The sequence below is a fragment of the Manis pentadactyla genome, chromosome 1 (genome assembly GCF_030020395.1).
Source record: "Manis pentadactyla isolate mManPen7 chromosome 1, mManPen7.hap1, whole genome shotgun sequence".
In the NCBI taxonomy this organism is placed as follows: domain Eukaryota; kingdom Metazoa; phylum Chordata; class Mammalia; order Pholidota; family Manidae; genus Manis; species Manis pentadactyla.
Window position 1 is genome coordinate 147954934 of NC_080019.1, and position 16671 is coordinate 147971604.

Below are 16671 nucleotides of genomic sequence, written 5' to 3' on the forward strand. Positions count from 1 at the left end.
ATTTCAGTGCCAGATTTATCTGGCCATGCTGAAATCATACATACTTTCTCTTCAATGAAACATGCATATATGTGCACAGAGGTTGTGTATCTTTTGAAATAAAAAAATACAAAGGTAATTCTCATATTGGCATCCAGTCACATAAACTATGCTTTAATGTTTATCAAAATTATTTAATTCAAATCATAATCTTTTTTATATTTAACATGTTCTCTTGAATTCATTTATGTTACATTTAATTTTCACAAAAGCCAAGGGAAGAAATTGTTGTTGAACTTACTTTTTCAGAAGAGAAAACTGGATTTCCAAAAGTGAAAATAACTTACCCAAGAGCACCTCATAAGTTAATGCAATTAACAGGACTCAAATGCATGCATAACTTTGATTTCAAAACTTGTTATCTCCCTACCATTCAAGACTACATCCCTAGAAAAATATCAGTGGAGGAAGAGGTATTTATCACAAACCTTTAAATGAAAATAAGGCCAGAACAAAACTCCTAGTCCAAAAGAATGAGTCTAATCAAAGGTACCAAACCCCCCTACAGCCATGTGTTTTCTGGTATATTCCACTGATCCTTATATGAACAAAGGAATATATAATCTTGTAAATAACATTTCTATAGAGTATAATTCCTGTGACCAAGAACCTGACCATTTGAAGCCATAAACTCCCTTAACGAGTTTTATTAATAGTTAAGGACTTTTTTGTGAATGCTTATTTACAACTATCATTATTACCTATTAATTGAATATGTACATATTACAGTATCTCCTGAACACTCAGATTAAGTCAAAGAGAATATTCTTTAGAATATTCCAATTTGAAGGGAAAACTGTAATTTAGAACCTATATAAAATGTGTAAATTTCAAAATACATTGAATAAAGAAGTTTACTGTAATTCTGGACTTTTTCCAATATTATAATATCTCACTTCTGTATTTCCTGAGTCTTCAACCCAATAACTATCTCCACAAAATAGACACAATAGAAGCTATAGAAGCACTCAAAATATTTTCCAATGTTGAATATTTGTTATTTGATCAAAGTTATGATGTTTAAGACAAGAGGCACTTTCTATACAGTTTTTACATGTTTCAGCGGAATTACTTATAAGTTATGTTTGAAGAGAGTTACAGAATATCAATGTTTTAAGTTTACTCTGTATCAAAGATATTTGTACTCTACTTAACACAGAGAAGATATTCCAGAATATTTTTTACTTTGAACATCCTTTTAACTTATCCTTTATAAAAGCTGTTTTTTTAATAGAAAAAATTTGAAAATGCTATTGGATGTTTCTTAAAGTTTGCTTTAAGTTCCTTAAGTATTTCATGTATATTTTCTCTCCCTGAACTTTTCTTTCTTTATCTGTAAAAATAAGGTATTCCTTTTTTCTTTCTTTAATCTCAAAATGTAATATAAGTGACTCACCGGCATGCATATGTTAAGTAAAAAAAGACAGACATTAGGATTTTTTTCTTACTGTAGTAATTTTCAAGGTATTTTCCCCAACATAACTTTTTGAAAATATTTTTAAAGATGAGAGGAGGGAGAAGTAAACATTGTTTAAACCAATGTTCATTTGTGGTTTGCAAAGGTAGAATTTACAGTACTCTTTAACTTGTCTTTTAAATTAACAGTTTCAAAATTAAATTAATAGTTTAAAAAGTTATGATATATCAAAGATGTTATAAATCAGTTTCTCTTAGTTTTTTGCTTTAAAGTCTGTTACAGTATCATGGAACACAGAAGGTAGATGTCCTCAAAGCATTCGAAGTAGAAATGTGTTAAAGTAGTCTGAAATCATCAGAAGTTTTATAAGGTAGAGAATTATGCATCACCAATACTTAAATATTACATTGGATCTCCTGAATATAAACATGAGCAACTTTTTCCTGAACGCATCTCCTCGAGCAAGGGAAACAAAAGCAAAAATGCACACATGGGACTACATCAAGCTTAAAAACTTCTGTACAACAAAGGACACCAACAGCAGAATAAAAATGCATCCTAAAGTATGAGAGAATATATTTGTAAATGACATATCTGACAAGGGGTTAACATCCAAAATATATAAAGAACTCACATGCCTCAACAACCAAAAAGCAATTAACCTGATTAAAAAATGAGTGGAGGATATGAACAGACAATTCTCCAAAGAAGAAATTCAGATGACCAACAGGCACATGAAAAGATGCTCCACATAGCTATTATCAGGGAAATGAAAATTAAAACGACAATGAGATATCACATTGGTTAGGATGGCCAGCAATGAAAAGACTAAGAACAACAAATGCTGGCGAGGATGCGGAGAAAGGGGAACCCTCCTATACTGCTGGTGGGAATGTAAACTAGTTCAACCATTGTGGAAAGCATGCGGGTTCCTCAAAAAACTGAAAATAGAAATACCTTTTGACCCATGAATTCCATTCCTAGGAATTTACCCAAAGAATGCAAGTTTTCAGATTCAAAAAGACATATGCACTCCTATGTTTATAGCAACACTTTTTACCATAGCCAAGATATGAAAGCAACCTAGGTGTCCATCTGTAGATGAATGGATAAAGAAGATGTGGTACATATACACAGTGAAATAGTATTCAGCCATAAGAAAGAAACAAATTCTACCATTTGCAGCAACATGGATGAAACTGAATGATATTATGCTTAAGGAAATAAGCCAGCTAGAGTAGGACAAGTACCGAATGATTTCCCTCATTTGTGGAGTATAACAACAAAGCAAAACTGAAGGAACAAAACAGCAGCAAACTCACAGACTCTAAGAAAGGACTAGCGGTTACCAAAGGGGAGGGGTGGGGAAGGGTGGGTGGGGAGGAAGGGAGATGGGGATTGAGGGGATATTATTATTGGCACACTGTGTGGGGGGATCGTGGAGAAGACAGTGTAGCACAGAGAAGGCAAATAGTGACTGTGTGCCATCTTACTACACTGATGGACAGTGGCTCCAATGGGGTATGGGGGAAACTTGATAATATGGGTGAATGTAGTAACCACATTCTTTTTCATGTGAAACCTTCATAAGAGTGTGTATCAATAATACCTTAATTAAAAAAAATACTACATTGGACACTGGACTTAGGGGTTTGCTCCAATTTGTTATGCCATGCATGACATTCAGGACCAGTCTTTAGTAGATATAAGAAAAGGTACTGACTTTGAGAAACTTTTTTTTTTTTAATCACATGCCATTGACTTTATCAAGTATCAAATTCAGTAAGTTATAGAATGTTTTACATCCTGGATTTACATTAGTTTCTTCATGGTGTCATTTAACATATTCTATCTTTGTGGTTTTTTCATTGAGTCTAATGAATGTTCTGCTGTGTAAGGGAATTTTTGAGCTACATTTCAATTTGGCTTCAGAAGATGGGTTTATACTATGAACCAAATCTACACCTTATTATACTTACATTCTGAATCCAACTAAATAGTTTAAACCGTCAAACCAAGATAGTAGCATTGTTTGCCTGTGCTCAGAGCCCTCATAATGACTCAGGCGACTAAAACTTAGCTTTATAACTTACAGTGTGTTAGAATTTAAATTAGAAATTCCACCATTGCATTAAATGTCACAAACATTTTATTGTTTTAATGCATTTCATTAATGCATTTCAGCTTCTATCCTTGGCTGTAAAATGCTTCTTCATTAAAAAAATAATAATAACCTAGTACTAGATAATGCTATGTTTTTTAGTTCAGTTAACCATGGATTATATAAAATTCCCTTTTCTGCCCACTATCCATGTCTAGCATTATGAAATATGTAGAACTACAGTGAGAAGACTTCATAATAGTTTCCCTTACAGAATAAACTCTCTAGTAACATGGCTTTCATGTGAAGGAGGGAATGATTAGAGCTGTGCATTTTTCTAGCAAGACTGAAATCAGGCGGAAGCAGGCTACAGTCTTGTCTTAGGTTACTCTTTTTTTTTTCTTTACAAAGTCCTTTGTTAAGAAAGGAGGAAAAGAGCCTGGAGTTTTTATCTAGCAGAATTATATCTAATATTTTAAAGAAGGTATTTCCTTTGAACCTCTGAAAGAAAGAAACTTAAGTTATGATGGTTGAAGTATAGGTATGAGTGAGGTGTCTACCCTTGGTACAGTTCTGGAACTTCCTATCTCTTTGACCTTCAAAAGAGAACTTCGAAATTCACTTCATAGAGCTAAGATGAAAATGGATACATTAAAAAGAAGAGAAAGAAATCATTCATGCATTTGGCAAAGATTAATGGGATGCTGCTGCTGTTTGTATTGCAGAGCTGAATGGATAGTGTCTCCTCATATTTGATGCAGACCCTTTTCTAATATTACGCCCCGATTTCTAACTAAATTGGATGTTCACCAAGGAATTTATTCAAAGATAGAATATGGAATAAGGCCAAAATTTGGACATGAGAAAGATATTATTTGAGCTATAAATCTTAGAGTTACTGGCTTACTACTAAAATTAACTAAAATGCTAAAGTATTACATAAGGAAAACAATAAAATAAAAAGACTGAAAGTGGAAGCAAATAAAATAATCAACCTCATAGCAAGGAAGAAGAATAGAATAGAAAACTTTAAAAATAGTTAAGAAAAAAAGTATTATTTTTCATTGATCTTAGATGAATATGGGAAAAGAAATAAAAGATATAAATTATGGTAAAATTTTTAGGAAAAAAATAAGTGTCCTTTAATTGTTCAGATAACCCATCTTTACAAGATAGCCATCCAAAGTTTTATATAACTTTATTTGTGAAGATACCATTTGGAAATGCTACTAATGAGGCCGTAGTATTAAGGAAATGCCTCTTGGAAGATGAATCATTTTTCAGTGCAGTACAGTCAAGCAAGTTTCAAGTTGTGTAATCATGATAGGAACAGAAAGTGACAAAGCTAGAAGGAACTTTGTCACAGGGTACAATTTAAATATAGTATTTGAGAAATGACTGGGAAAGACATTTTCCCTGAAATTAGAACCAACTTATCTGCCTCATTTTCTTTTTCACAGTGTTTCATCATGATGTTTTCTCTTGTTGAATTTAAACGACTATGCATTCTTTTTCCTATCTTGGTATATTTTTCAAGGAGATATTATCTTACATATATTAATAATTCTTAAATGTATTTTAAAATATTGGTTGTAGCTGGGAAAACAATTATAAAATTGATTGTTCATGGCTCCATTTCCTTGCAGATATTTCTTCTGCACTACTGTTGAGCTAAAATGGAATTGTGACTTTGAATTATATTGTGCTTGTTTAATGTAGCATGTGCACTTTCTTGGCTCAGCTTAGGCTGCTTCACAAAACTGTTCAAAAGTAGCTTACTTTGTTTTTTTTTTTTCCAGCACAGGATGGTACACTGCATGCATAATTCAACTTGTTGAAGCATCCTAGACAATTTTCCTTTATTGTTAAAATTGTAGCAACAAGTAGAAATTAATTATTTGTTATAACACAAGGAACTTTTATGGTATATTCCCAATTTTGTTTTACACTAAAGTCTTGATTTGCAAATGTTAGTGAAAGATTGACTTTAAATATCCAGAGATGATTAGCTGCCAACTTTAATCAAATTGAGAAGTAATTAGCAAATCAAAACTTGATTAGCTCTTTGCTTGAGTTACTAAAATTATAGTTTATGCAGTTTAAATAATGGGGGAGGGGAGTTGTCTATACTCCAGATAGTCGAGTCTACTATGTTGGGACAGGAGAGAAACTCACTTCTTTTAAGTACTTTCTAAACCTGATACATAGTTGTTCTCTGTGATACTGCAGTATAACACATTAATATTTTCCTTTTCCTTTTTAAATAAAGCTTTTTAGTATTTATTACATATAATATAGTGTTATATATAACCTAGCTTTTTAAGGATCATCCTTAATACATATGGAGCCATTGCTTAATCATGGATAAGTCAGCTAAATCCTGGATTTTTTTCAATTCCTGGAAGACTTGAAAGGTATGCCAGTGTTCATGCACTAAATTATTAAATATTCAAGATTCAGGAAAAGGAAAACAGTACATCACCATCACTCTATTAATCTTCTAGAGATGCCATAACAGAATACCACAAGCTGGGTGGCTTAAACAACAGAATTCTATTTTGTCATGGTTCTGGATCCTGAAAGGCCAAGATCAAGGTGCCGGCAAGGTTGATGTCTGATGTGGAATCTCTCCTTGGGTTGTAGATGGCTGCCTTCTTCTGTGCCTCAGATGGACTTCCTTTAGTACATGAGGAGGTGGTTGCATGGCAGGGGAGGCTTTATGATGCCTTTTCTCTTCTTATTAGGACACAAGTCCTGCCAGACAGGGGTTCCACCCTTCTGACCTCCTTTAACCCTTTTTACCTTCTTACAGGCTCCTTCTCCAAATACAGTTACACCGGGGTTAGGGCTTCACCACGTGAATTCGGAGGAACATATTTCAGCCCATAACAATGATTGACCAGTTTTTCTATACAAAATAGATTTATTGGAACAAATAAATGATACAAGAGAAGAAATTCTTGCCCAGTAGTCTTCAGTGCCAACAGTATTGCAGGGCTGTGGGAGGAGCAGCAAGCAGGAACCAGAGCTAAGAATCTCCAGCCCTTCTGGAGAAAACCAGAGCTACAGTGATCCTTCCAGGGTTGACATTCAAGGAATGGCAATTCTGGTCACAGATATCAAGCTTTTGCCCAGAAGTAAGCATGGTGGCTCTTAACCATAATTACGTGTTGAACTAAGTGACTATTGTTCATTTTTACAACTCCAAGTATGTATTTTCACAATTTTGGAGTCTCAATTATTGCCAAACAAGCAGCTCATTATTGTCTATCTGCTATTTATTTGGTGGTCCAATCATTCTCCACTTCCTAGGTAAATCCAGGAAATTCAAAATGTTGTTTATACATCCCAAAAAACCTTTCTGTGGCTCCCCAGAAATAGTAGCACAATTTTTTTAGGATTTTCCTCATTAAGTATCTTTTTTTATGCATTCTGTTTTTGGTTGGAGATGCTTAAATAATTTTAACTGTTAAAAAATTATTTCTGGCTTTTCAAAAGTATAGATTATAAATACATCCCTCTCTTCTCCTCTCTAGTAGAACAGATTCACCCCACTTCTATTCAATATCTCTATGGCACATATTGAAGCATTATTTGTTACAGTTATACCCAAATTCAGATTTGTACAAAATTTAAATTATATCCAATTTTTATATGATATTTAAGAATTTTACTTTTCCTCCATAGCATTTATTTGTAGATTCTTTCAAGTAAGGCATTTAAAATACAAATCTATTTTAGAAATATGTCAAAACTGTTGAGCAGCTGCATTTTAAATTAATTTTTAACAGCAGTCTCTATTGGAAATAAAGTAATAAAGTCATAACATGTACCCAACAAATATGTTTTTCAAGAGACTGGTATTTTAAAGATAGTAGGCTTTTGAGGCAAACACTATACATTTAAATAACAGTCCTCTAGTTTTCCTTTTTCTTTGTAAAAACAAATATTAATTTGCTTCTATTCTTCTTAGTAAGGAGTCTATAATAAGACTATATCAAAGTCAGCAAGTGATTTTCTAGTTATTATAAAGACATACTTAGAGAATTAAGCATTGAACAAATTTTTTTGACAAAAATTAGTCTTTCTTAATATTCCTTTTATAACATTAATCTTAGAAATAATAATAAAATAATAAATATTTGTTGAAATGAATTTTCAAAAAACAAAAATATGTAAAGGATACCTTCACACTATGGATGATGGATGTAGTGTTTCTGTTTTAAGAATTAGACATTGCACATGATGCCTTAAATGAAAATACTTTCAAAGAAAAGGAAACAAAGGAAAAACTTTATTTTGAAAAGTTGAACATTTAGGAAAACAATTCAAGATAATGTATTAGAAAAAATGATCCTTAAATTGGAACAACATTCTTGACCACAGATAACCTTCCTGTGGAGTTTTTTCTAGAATTGTGTTTGAACTAGATCTTTCTTTATGAATTAGGAAAGTGAAGTATTTAGACCAGGGTCAGCAAGTAATATATTCTGTTTACAGACATCCCTGCTCATCAAGGAGCTCTACCCTAGACTGGGTCCTAGTGGAATATTCACTGTCATGGAAGTTAGCACTTGAGTGTCAAACTAAAATATTTAAGTCTTTGAATTTCCTTCTCCTTTAGAATATAAGCTTTCAATGAGTTTCCATAACAGCTGACTTCAAATTTTACCTGTTCCTTAGGAGATTGAGTGGGTGCTTAGCTTTACAATTGTTTATAGAAGTAACAATTCTATACCAGTCAAATGTCAGATAATCACTCTAATATCAATTTTATGTATATATTGTTTGTTTAAAAAATCCTTGAAACCGAATTAGATTACTGGTAAGTAGTTATTGAATTAGATCAATGGTCAAACTAGCAGTCAGAGTGCGAAAGCTCACTTCAAGTTTCTGGCATGGTAATTTTCTGAAATGAGAAGTCTTCCATTGCAATATAATAACATTATGAAATTGGCATTTTGTCTTCAGTTTTATTGCTTTTCCCAATCTTAACTCCAGGAAAACAGCCATCTATTCAGTGGGTGTTTTAACCACTGTAACTCTTCTAACCACACAGTATCATATCACGTGCTCGTATCTACATTAGATAATCAAAAATAAAAGTATTTTCTTACTCAAGTATATTTACATTTAAAGAAGTACTATACATAAACCATTAAAAAATTTCTGAAGACCCAAAGAAAGGAATAGGATTTTAGGCACCATGACACCTCATAGAAGGGGAGTTATTTGGAGTAGTAGTCTTTCTGATTGCCCCTCAAAGTACAATATAGAGGTGGTCTGTCTTTACTTATACTTGAAGACCAGGACAGATTGTAAGGTAGGGCAATATCTTTCATATTAGCTGCCAATGTGTCTTGCTGATATTCATCTAATGTATTTTGGCACTATTAAATAGATGGCAATAATAAATTCTTTGGAGGGTCCGTCTTTTTGGCTTTTGTTAAAAATTAGGTATGATAGGTATGATATAAGTCTCCTACAGACATATAAGGTGCATTTGTTTATAATATATCTTTTTTAATTTATGGGAACCAGAAAACCTTTATTCTAGGGGTCTTTTTCTAACATTAGTTGGATTTGTGATATTGGGCAATTTAACTGTTAAGGCTTTGATGTCACATCACCTATGATATGAATGGGATTAAGTTAGATCTGAGATGGTAAATATGAGGGACAAAAATCCCCAAAACTGGGTGGAGCAAAGATGGCGGCATGAGTAGAGCAGTGGAAATCCTCCCAAAACCATATATATTTTTGAAAATACAACAAATACAACTATCCCTTAAAGAGAGACCAGAAGATACAGGACAACAGCCAGGCTACATCTACACCTGCGAGAACCCAGTGCCTCACAAGGGGGTAAGATACAAGCCCCAGCCTGGTGGGACCCAAGTGCCCCTCCCCCCAAACCCTGGTGGAAGGAGAGGAGTCAGAGCGGGGAGGGAGAGGGAGCCCAGGACTGCTAAACACCCATCCCTAGTCATCCACATTGGAGCGTAGACACACAGTGCGTGGTGTGCTGGGTAGTAGGGAAACGGGACAGTAAAACCTGCCAGCCGGTCCCCAGAGCTGGTATCCCTGGGACAAAGAAAAGTGAGTGCTTTTTGAAAGACTTAAAGGGAGAGGGACCCCACAGCTGGATGGAAACATCCCAGGACACTTAGCCCAGGAGCTGGGAATCCCGAGGAAATCTGGGGGCCCTAACCCCCTGGGTGGCAGCACAGCTCGGAGGCCCCTCACGGAGATAAAGAGCCTCCTGCCCATTTCCCCTCTGACACCGCTCAGTCATATTGGAGCAGCCGCCTGAGGCCGGCAATGCCCACAGCAACCACAGAGCTTAACTCGACAGCAGCCAGGCAAGAATCAGACACCCCGTCTGTGTGCAGCTGCCCAGCACAAGCTGCTTGGGGTCGCCATTCTCTCAGGAGAGGAAGGCCACAAACCAGCAAGAAAGGACCTTCACCCAGCCGACACACACGCCAGCTCCCTACAACTACATCTATTGCCATGAAAAGGCAAAAGAATTCGATACAGACCAGACTAACCCAGACATCCTCCCCTGAGAAGGAATCTGGGGAGATAGACGTAACCAATCTACCTGAAAAAGAATTCAAAATAAAGGTCATAACCAAGCTGATGGAGCTGCAGAGAAATATGCAAAAGCTAAGGGATGTAGTCCGGAAGGAGATTACAGAAATGAAACAATCTCTGGAAGGATTTATGAGCAGAATGGATAAGATACAAGAGGCCATTGATGAAATAGAAACCAGAGAACAGGAATGCATAGAAGGCAGATGCAGAGAGAGATAAAAGGATCTTCAGGAATGAAACAATATTAAGAGAACTGTGTGACCAATCCAAAAGGAACAATGTCCACATTATAGGGGTACCAGAAGAAGAAGAGAGAGAAAAAGGAATAGAAAGTGTATTTGAAGAAATAATTGCTGAAAACTTCCCAAAACTGGGGGAGGAAATAATCGTTCAGACCATGTAAGTACACAGAACTCCCAACAGAAGGGGGGACCCAAGGAGGACAACACCAAGACACATAATAATTAAAATGGCAAATATCAAGGACAAGGATAGAGTTTTAAAGGCAGCTAGAGAGAGGAAAAAGGTCACCTACAAGGAAAAACCCATCAGGTTATCATCAGACTTCTCAAACGGAAACCTTACAGGCCAGAAGAGAATAGCATGATATACTTAATACAATGAAAGAGAAAGGCCTTGAACCAAGAATACTGTATTCAGCATAATTATCATTTAAATATGAAGGATGGATTAAACAATTCCCAGACAAGCAAAAGTTGAGGAAATTTGCCTCCCACAAAGCACGTCTACAGGGTATTGTAGAGGGACTGCTCTAGATGGGAGCACTTCTAATGCTAAACAGATGTCACCAGAGAAAATAAAATCAGACCAAAGGAAGCAGGCCAACCAAATACTAACTAAAGGCAAAAAATGATATCAACTACACACAAAAGCAGTTAAAGGAAACACAAAAGAGCACAGAATAAAACACCCAACATATAAAGAATGGAAGAGGAGGAATAAGAAGGGAGAGAAATATAGAATCACAAGACAGTGTCTATAATAGCTCAGTAAGCGAGTTAAGTTAGGCAATAAGATACTAAAGAAGCTAACCTTGAATGTTTGGTAACCACAAATCTAAAGCCTGCAATGGCAGTAAGTACATATCTTTCAATAATCACCCTAAATGTAAATGGACTGAATGCACCAATCAAAAGACACAGAGTAATAGAATGGATAAAAAAGCAAGACCCATGTATATGCTGCTTACAAGAGACCCACCTCAAACCCAAAGATATGCACAGACTAAAAGTCAAGGGATGGAAAAAGATATTCCATCCAAACAACAGGGAGAAAAAAGCAGATGTTGCAGTACTTCCATCATACAAAATAGACATCAAAACAAAGACAGTAACTAGACATAAAGAAGGACATTACATAATGATAAAGGGCTCAGTCCAACAAGAGGATATAACCATTATAAATATATATGCACCCAACACATGAGCACCAGCATATGTGAAACAAATACTAACAGAACTAAAGGAGGAAATAGAATGCAATGCATTCACTTTAGGAGACTTCAACACACCACTCACTCCAAAGGATAGATCCACCAGACAAAAAAATAAGGACACAGAGGCACTGAACAACACACTAGAACAGATGGCCCTAATAGACATCTATAGAATTCTACATCCAAAAGCAACAGGATACACATTCTTCTCAAGTGCACATGGAACATTTTCAATAATAGATCATATACTAGGCCACAAAAAGAGCCTCAGTAAATTAAAAAAGATTAAAATTCTACCAACCAGCTTTTCAGACCACAAAGAAATAAAACTAGAACTAAATTGTACAAAGAAAGTAAAAAGGCCCACAAACACATGGAGGCTTAACAACATGCTCTTAAGTAATCAATGGATCAATGAACAAATAAAAATAGAGATCAAGCAATATATAGAAACAAATGACAACAACATCACAAAGCCCCAACTTCTGTGGGATAAAGCCAAAGCAGTCTTAAGAGGAAAGTATATAGCAATCCAGGCATATTTAATGAAGGGAGAACAATCCCAAATGAATAGTCTAATATCACAATTATCAAAATTGGAAAAAGAAGAACAAATGAGGCCTAACATCAGCAGAAGGAGGGACATTATAAAGTTCAGAGAAGAAATAAATAAAATTGAGAAGAATAAAACAATAGAAAAAATCAATGAAACCAAGAGCTGGTTCTTTGAGAAAATGAACAAAATAGATAAGGCACTAGACAGACTTAGAGAAAAAGAGAATCAATACACATCAACAGAATCAGAAATGAGACAGGAAAAAATCACGAAGGACCCAATAGAAATACAATTATTAGAGAATGCTATGAAAACCTATATGCTAACAAGATGGAAAACCTAGAGTAAATGGACAACTTAGAAAAATACAACTTCCAAGACTGACCGAGAAAGAAACACAAAATCTAGACAAACCAATTACCAGTGAAGAAATTGAAGTGGTAATCAAAAAACTACCCAAGAAAAAAACCCCAGGCCAGATGGATTTACCTTGGAATTTTATCAGACATATAGAGAAGGCATAATACCCATTCTCCTTAATGTTTTCCAAAAAATAGAAGAGGAGGGAATACTCCCAAACTCATTCTATGAAGCCAACATCACCCTAATACCAAAACCAGGCAAAGACCCACCAAAAAAGAAAACTACAGACCAATATCCCTGATGAACATAGATGCAAAAATACTCAACAAATATTAGGAAACTGAATTCAAAAATACATCAAAGGATCATACACCATGACCAAGTGAGATTCATCCCAGGGATACAAGGATGGTACAACATTTGACAATCCATCAACATCATCCACCACATAAACAAAAAGAAAGACAAAAACCACATGATCATCTCCACAGATGCTGAAAAAGCATTCGACAAAATTCAACATCCATTCATGATAAAACCTCTCAGCAAAATGGGTATAGAGGGCAAGTACCTCAACATAATAAAGGCCATATATGATAAGCCCACAGCCAACATCATACTGAAGAGTGAGAAGCTGAAAGCTTTTCCTCTGAGATCGGGAACAAGACAGGGTTGGCTACTCTCCCCAGTGTTATTCAACATAGTACTGGAGGTCCTCGCCATGGCAATTAGACAAAACAAAGAAATACAAGGAATCCAGATTGGTAAAGAGGAAGCTAAACTGTCACTATTTGCAGATGGCATGATATTGTACATAAAAACCCCCAGACTCCACTCCAAAACTACTAGAACTGACATCGGAATACAGCAAAGTTGCAGGGTACAAAATTAACACACAGAAATCTGTGGCTTTCCTATACACTAACAATGAACTAATAGAAAGAGAAATCAGGAAAACAATTCCATTCACAATTGCATCAAAAAGAATAAAATACCTAGGAATAAACCTAGCCAAGGAAGTGAAAGACCTATACCCTGAAAACTACAATACACTCTTAAGAGAAATTAAGGAGGACACTAGCAAATGGAAACTTATCCCATGCTCTTGGCTAGGAAGAATAAATATCATCAAAATGGCCATCCTGCCCAAAGCAATATACAGATTTGATGCAATCCCTATCAAATTACCAACAGCATCCTTCAATGAAATGGAACAAATAGTTCAGAAATTCATATGGAAACACCAAAGACCCCAAATAGCCAAAGCAATCCTGAGAAGGAAGAATAAAGTGGGGAGGATCCTGCTCCCCAACTTCAAGGTGTACTACAAAGCCACAGTAATTAGGACAATTTGGTACTGGCACAAGAACAGGCCCACAGACCAGTGGAAATGAATAGAGACTCCAGACATTAACCCAAACATATATGGTCAATTAATATGTGATAAAGGAGCCATGGACATACAATGAGGAAATAACAGTCTCTTCCAGAGATGGTGCTGGCAAAACTGGACAGCTACATGTAAGAGAATGAAACTGGATCACTGTTTAACCCCATACACAAAGAAAATTTGATATGGATCAAAGACCTGAGTGTAAGTCATGAAACCATAAAACTGCTAGAAAAAAATATAGGCAAAAATCTCTTGGACATAAACATGAGTGACCTCTTCATGAGCATATCTCCCCACGCAAGGGAAACAAAAGCAAAAATGAACAAGTGGGACTATATCAAACTGCAAAGCTTCTGTACAACAAAGGACACCATCAATAGAACAAAAAGGTATCCTACAGTATGGGAGAATATATTCATAAATGACAAATCCAGTAAAGAATTGACATTCACAATATATAAAGAGCTCATGCACCTCAACAAACAAACAGCAAATAATCCAATTAAAAAATGGGCAGAGGAGCTGAACAGACAGTTGTCCAAAGAAGAAATTCAGATGGCCAACAGACACATGAAAAGATGCTCCACATCGCTAGTCATTAGAGAAATGCAAACTAAAACCACAATGAACTATCACCTCACACTAGTAAGGATGGCCACCATCCAAAAGACAAACAACAGCAAATGTTGGCGAGGTTGTGGAGAAAAGGGAACCCTCCTACACTGCTGGTGGGAATGTAAATTAGTTCAACCATTGTGGAAAGCAGTATAGAGGTTCCTAAAAAAGCTCTAAATAGACATACCATTTGACCCAGGATTTCCACTTTTAGGAATTTACCTTAAGGATGCAGCACTCCAATTTGAAAAGGACAGTTGCACCCCTATGTTTATCGCAGCACTATTTACAATAGCCAAGAAATGGAAGCAACCTAAGTGTCCATGAGTAGATGAATGGATAAAGAAGATGTGGTACGTATTCACAATGGAACATTATTTAGCCATAAGAAGAAAACAAATCCTACCATTTGCAAGAACATGAAAGGAACTAGAAGGTATTATGCTCAGTGAAATAAGTGAGGCAGAGAAAGACAAGTATCAAATTATTTCACTCATATGTGGAGTATAAGAACAAAGAAAAACAGAAGGAACAAAACAGCAGCAGAATCACAGAACCCAAGAATGGACTAACAGTTACCAAAGAGAAAGGGACTAGGGAGGATGGGTGGGAAGGGAGGGATAAGGGCAGGGAAAAAGAAAGGGGGTATTACGATTAGCATGTATAATATGGGGGGGAAGGGGAGGGCTGTGCAACACAGTGAAGACAAGTAGTGATTCTATAGCATCTTGCTATGCTAATGTACAGTGACTGTAATGGGGTTTGTGGGGGGGATTTGGTGAAGGGGGGAGCCTAGTAAACATAATGTTCTTCATGTAATTGTAGATTAATGATAACAAAAAAAAATCCCCTAAACCCTACCTCCCACCACATAACCAAGGAAGACTCAGATAATCAATCATGTATTCCTCCTTGCTCAAAACATGGCAACTGGTGCAGAATTGTGCCACAAAGCCATTGCATATCCTTTGGCTTTAGCATAGATGATGAAGCCTTTTGGAGTTTCCCAGCATTTGTATTGTACGATTTCTTGTGCCTGGAATGGTGCTTCATTCATATTATATCCCAGTAATTTGTTGAACATACATATTTGTGAAATCAATTAGAAGTTTTTAAAAAATACTCTGATAAATTGAAGCACCACTCTTATCATATTCCCAGTCAACAACACACACTCAAGTTCATCTGTTTTGGAAACTTGAGAAAATTTTTGTAAAGTGAATGTTTTTTTGATTTTTAATATTTGAGGAGACACTTGGGCACATGAATATTTCTTGTTTCCAACTGATTTTAAGAAAATGTCGTTTTTTTAAAAAATGTGTATTATATCCTTTCATAGTACCAGAAGCAAAAAAAAAATAGTTGAGATGTATTTTTATTTTATAAATATATTTAGATTACTAATTACCTTCAAATATTTCTGTGATTTCCCACGTTAAAAAAATTGAAGACTACAAAGTCAAGTAGATACCTGTTTAGTCAGCTTATATCAACTATTGTCATTGTTTCACTGGTCTACAAAAATAAATGAACTTATGTGTTTCTCATTCTGTTAGTGTTCTTATGCCAGTAGGTCCTTTCTGGTCTTAATTCAATCTGCTTTTATCATTTCCCTAGTATCCCATACATATTTCCTCCATCATTTATTCTACATTTCTATTAATTCCATTTGCTTATTGATTTAATATGAAATTGAAATGATTAATCTCCTGTCCATCAGGAATTGTTTCACAGCACTCTTGTAGGAACTAGAGTACAGATTTCTGCCCATGTTTCGATAGTATAATTTAGGTAATTGACATAGACAAAGCCAGTTCACAAAGTTAATTAAAATTTTCCATCTCTTCACTTTCAATTAGTTTCATTGATATGACAAATTTTTTTTCTATTTAATGTCTTCCCATTATCACTAGGCAGTACACAGGTTATGCTAGTCTGTCAAATAAATAGCGATTATTAAAATAGTCTTTAAGTAGACACTGTTTGATGTTTTAATTATCGTCTTGTCTTTAGATAGCTGAGTTTGTAATTAGTATTTACTTTCTTTAGGCAGCAATTTTAATTTGTTCTTGAAGGTTTTTTGTTTTTTAGGATTTTTTTCCTATCTGGAAACCAAAAAAGGTTTAATGGAATG